At 42.7% G+C, this 5,012-nt stretch overlaps 1 long non-coding RNA gene across 1 annotated transcript; it reads left to right on the plus strand.

Annotated features, from left to right (window-relative positions):
* The first annotated feature begins 464 nt into the window (after window positions 1-464).
* LOC119861481 lies at window positions 465-4,190 on the plus strand. The gene is made up of 3 exons (XR_005294904.2): window positions 465-531; window positions 1,052-1,156; window positions 1,417-4,190. It is a non-coding gene; the product is annotated as an uncharacterized LOC119861481 (long non-coding RNA).
* The last annotated feature ends 822 nt before the right edge of the window (window positions 4,191-5,012 follow it).

Consider the following 5,012-nt stretch of genomic DNA (forward strand, 5'->3'; position numbering starts at 1 on the left):
CCACTCACTGGAGCTTTTAACATTATGCAGAACATTCAAAAGGGATAGCCAGCAATAAGTGGCAGGATAAACTGTTGCTCTCTATTCCCTGGCTTTCTCTGTTTCACAGATTCAGCTCCTTTTACTAGTTTGGTTTTCTTTTCCCCAAGGGAACCAGTTAGTTTAATGAGCAAATACTCCTCTGATTGTCTCTGGAGATGCATGGAATAATGCCCCATCTCTACTTTTCCAGGCCACCGCATGGATCCAGCAAGATAAATCACACAGATTTGGAATTGATTGGTCTGGGATGTGGAAGAAAGTGGAGTGGGAGGATTTACCCCATTAGTATCCATTGATCACCATTACCGCTTGTAATCAGGGTTAATCTCAGGATTAATTGGAGGCATTTGCTGATGGAAACGATTGGCAATTTGTGTTAGTTACTGCTCTATTCCCCTCTAATGACTTAATCAGATTACAAATTAAAAGTGGCTTCTTCCAGAGCATCTCTGTGGACTTCCCCAGGAGCCAGAACAGAAAGCAAGAGAGGTGCATCCTGAGCATATGGTTTGCAACTCTGAGCTCAATTACCCAGACAGGGAAATGGATAGAGATACTCTGCAGACATATTGTGCAGAGCTCTCTCTCCCTGTAAAGTCCCCCTTGCTAGGGCTGTTGACAGCAGGGTTCTGAGAGAGAAATCTGCAGCACTGCCCCTTTCTGCATGATCTGGCTTTTGGGCGAGATTGCAAATTGCCCATCATATCCGGAGTAGAATTTTTAATAATTAATTGTAAAAAATATGTAAAGGGATTTGATTTTAATTTGTTTTCCTTAAAGATGAGCTCAAAACAAAGTCCTATATCCAAACACCCCAAACTCTCTCTTCTTGTCTTTCTTTATCCTTCCACACATTCAGGTGCATTGAACATCCACCAGTTTCCACCATTTAGTTAGTCTTGTGTTGGCCTATTCAGGCTTCTGAGTATCTTGTTGATAGATCTGGCTTCTTTCTCCATTGTTCTGTGAAATGTTTCTTTAGGTCACCCTCTTTTTTTTCTCTTTCCAGATGGTGTTCATATTATCACCTGATGTGGAAGCTGTGTTGGTGGTGGTCTGAACGCATGTCCTAAATATGTCTCTGGTTATCTTCTTATCATGTTTGATACTTTAGGTTGGTTTGTTGTATTTAGATTTTTCTGATGTTGCAAGAAACTTTCCAATGGATTCTGAAGATCTTCTGCAGGCATTGCCTGTGGAATGAATTGATCTTCTTATCTAGTTCTGTTGTAGATTCCATGACTCTGCCCCATAAAGGAGGACAGACAGGATGCCAGTTTTAAAAATTCTATTTTTGTATCAGAGCCAATCATGCTAGTTTTCCAAATCTTTTCAAGTTTTTGAAAGTTGTTTACTGCTTTTGATCTCTCACAGGGTTTGAAATCCAGAGTTGGATCCAAAGATTGCAGCTTCAGGTCCCCTTTAATTTGCACCAGAATTCATGCCTTTGTTGAAAGGTGACATTTTTGCCATTGCTATCATCAGTAGGGGTTTTTCTATGAAAAAGCAGCATTTCAACAGGAAGAAAATCACAAAATGATTGTGATTCTGCAGTGAAAAACCTCAGGCTGATGAACTGCTATGACAGTGTTAATGTCAGGAAGAGATCTTCTCCTGTGAAAAAATTCACCCAGTAGGAGAGGGCTTTAAACCAGCAGAACTCATTTCAGGGTCCAAGAAAGGAATCCATACATGAGAAAATGGACTGAGAACAACAGAATTAATTTCACACAGCGATGTACTGCCTTGGAAATGGGCTGAAACTGGAAGAATTTACTGACATATTCAACCCAGATCTACCATGTGAAACAAATGCTTTATCTCTGGAAACAGGTACTCCCAACATGCTTGTAATTTAACAGATGTGGCTGATCTGAACTGGGAGGATTCAGCCTTACCTCATTCCTAATCTATGCTGCTATCGGTTGAATTTGGGGTATGTGATAATCTGATAGAAATGTTAGAGAGCTGTTTGTTCAGCCATTTATATACATCTGCAATCCTAAGGAAAAAAAACAGTGCATGCATTTCAACCAGTTGATGACAAGTTAGAGCAGTTTAATAAATCACTCATAATAAACTTTGTTATGTGCCGATGGAAACACCAGAGAGCTCTTTAATAAGCCATTCATGATAAAACAGCCAACACTTAAATAACGGAAAGTCATATGCAGGGCTTGTTGATGTGTTCTGACCATGCTCTGCTGTACATTACTTCCCAGGTATGTCTGTATTAGCATACACTATCTAGAATATGTATAAAGCTGTTATTAACTGTAACTCACTGAGAAGGCAGCCCTTCCTGAAACCTCACCCCATCAATTAAAAGCCTTGAATTAGGCTGTATCTACATTGGTTCCCCACCCTCCTTAAAATTTCCCATTCTTTTTACCACCGATTCACCTTACTGGTGCTAGCAAAGGTGGGGGTGCTAGTAAAGATGGCACTTCAGGCAGCCACTGATGGTTTCCCCATTTAAGATTGCAAAAATCTAGTTTTAGAAGAAAAGCAATAACTCTCCCTAACTCCATGCACTCAGCATATCCTGAAACTCTTGCTGCTGCTTGTTGCTTTGTTTCCAAAGCTCTTGAAAATGCAGCAACTTAAAAGTATTTATAGGGCCTTGTAGGTGAAGACAAAAGACATGAATTTGATGGGGTAAGAGGCAGGAAGCTGAGAGGTGGATTTCAAGAGGATAAAGTTCTGGAGTGTGCCTTTAGCAGTGGTGTTTTAGGCAGCCAGGCAGATTTCAGGTCGGTGAGAGGGACTTAGGCCAGATTCATAGACAATCAAAGAACATAGGTGCTTGAACAGACACTGTGGGCCAAAGATAACCAATGCTAGCCCCTAAAAAGAAACATTCAGACAACATTAGCAACAGTGACAACCAACAACTTGTGCACTGGAGTTTTCAGCTAGTCCTTTTGAAGCAATGGGCAGCTTCCACAGGTGGAGTGACTTGATTTAGATAAACACTCAAAAAGTTTGGGAATTTTATAGATATTTTGGTTTAGAAACTGGGCTAGATATTATGCAAGCTCAGGTGTTCCCATGGGATTTCTAGCAATTATCACTCTTTTAGCCAAATCTGAAATATTGGGATTAGAGCCTCTTGCCATATTGTTGCACTGTCTGATCCCAGCCAAATCCAGGAACACACAGAGACAGCTGCAAACATGGGGGTGGGGGAATGAACAAACAACAAATCAAACTTTTTTCTGACTTTTTTTGAGGAAAGATTCAGATTCTGCTGGAGATGTGGGGAGTCAAAACAAGCTCACTGTCGAGCCTGGGTCACACTCAGTGCAGCTTCAGAAATGTCAGGCACAAGTTTTGTATGTCCGAGATATTTGTACTGAAGTGTGAAAAATGGCTTGTGCAACTACGTGAGAAAAATGGACTGGTTTTGGAGGCTGCTTTTGCTAGCTTGCCCCTTTATCTACTGGAGGCTTTTCTAGAGCATCCAGCAGTAGCCGAGGAGTGGGAGACAGCAAGAGAGACAGAAAAGCCTCCCCCTCATCTATAGTTGATTCAGAGGAGGATTAATTGTTTTTGAGCTGGTGCTGCTGATCTCCACCAGGTGCGGTTCCTAGCAAGACTTGGCAGGAGTCAATGGGTGCTGCACTGATATTTGTTTTGGCCATTTCTTTATTCAAATGCTCTGATAGAGATGAATTTACTTTGCTCTGTGCTTTATTCCTGTATCACCTGCCTTGAAATGGGAACTCTGAGCAATGGATTGCCTACTATTAGATTGAGTACAGCTTCTGACTTTCCTGTCCCTGTGAGCTCATTTCCATATAATCACCACTGCATCTACTTGTGATATGCCTTGTCAATAACATAGATCTACTTGCATCTATATGCTGTTAATCTGCTTGCAAACTGCCAAGTAATTAACTTGCTACCACATGCTAATTGCATGTTATTAACCTGCATGGACAACATGCTATTTGCCATGTATTTAAGTGAACACAAAGCAGCATGTGCAGCAAGACAGCTGGAAAAAGCTACTTCGAGGAAGAGAATTTGATGGATCCTGGAGGAAATCTCCAAAACAATATACAATAGATTATCTTCTGCAGCCACAGGTTTCAAAACACACTTCCGGGCCAGCAGCTCAGTGAATTGACTGCTGCCATTGGGAGAGAAGGATTCTTTCCCAAAATATCTTTCCCAGGACAACCTGCTGTCCTGGGGTAGCCATGGAATCCCCTCTTCTCTGGGGTCTTCCATTCCATACAATCCCTCTCCTCTCAGGCCTCACTCGCCAGATGGGCTATGAATCCGCTTGCTTCCAAAGTCCTCCCACCCCAGTTTGCAGGACCGGCTCTAGGCACCAGCAAAGCAAGCACGTGATTGGGATGGCACAATTCCAGGAGCGGCATTCCGGTCACCTTTTTTTTTTTTTTTTTTTGCTTGGACAGTTGCGCTCTTGGAACTTGGGGTGGCAAATTTTTTGCTTGGGGCGGCAAAAGACCTAGAGCCGGCCCTGCCAGTTGGGTCATGAATCCCTTTCCCAATGAGGGCCTCCAGTCCCAGGCATGCCACAGATTCCCCTTCCTTCTGAGGGCTCCCTACCCCTCAGGTGCCACAGCCCCCCTTCCCATTGTTAGCATTCTGTCCAGTGAAATAACACCTTAACACTAAATGCACCTCCTGCTTGCATAACATATTGAACCAACTATCAAGTGGCAGGTTGTGCAGGTGGGGATCCTGCCAGAGCTACAGGGAAGCAGCACAATGTGATGGTCAGCTTGTCCCAACCACTTCCTACAATAATGACTTGGCAAACCAAGCCTTTTCCTCCCTTTCTCACATGCCAATCTGGCCCTCAGCAGTTCCTCCTTGTTTAATGCAGTCGCAGTGCCTGGCTTGTTAGCGGGTAACCTACCTAGGTTTTATTTTTATGGTTGTGATTATTACTCTGTGTTCTTTTTCCTTTTGGAGGCAATTTCAGAGAAGGTGTT

This window comes from Dermochelys coriacea, chromosome 9, assembly GCF_009764565.3.
Source record: "Dermochelys coriacea isolate rDerCor1 chromosome 9, rDerCor1.pri.v4, whole genome shotgun sequence".
In the NCBI taxonomy this organism is placed as follows: Eukaryota; Metazoa; Chordata; order Testudines; family Dermochelyidae; genus Dermochelys; species Dermochelys coriacea.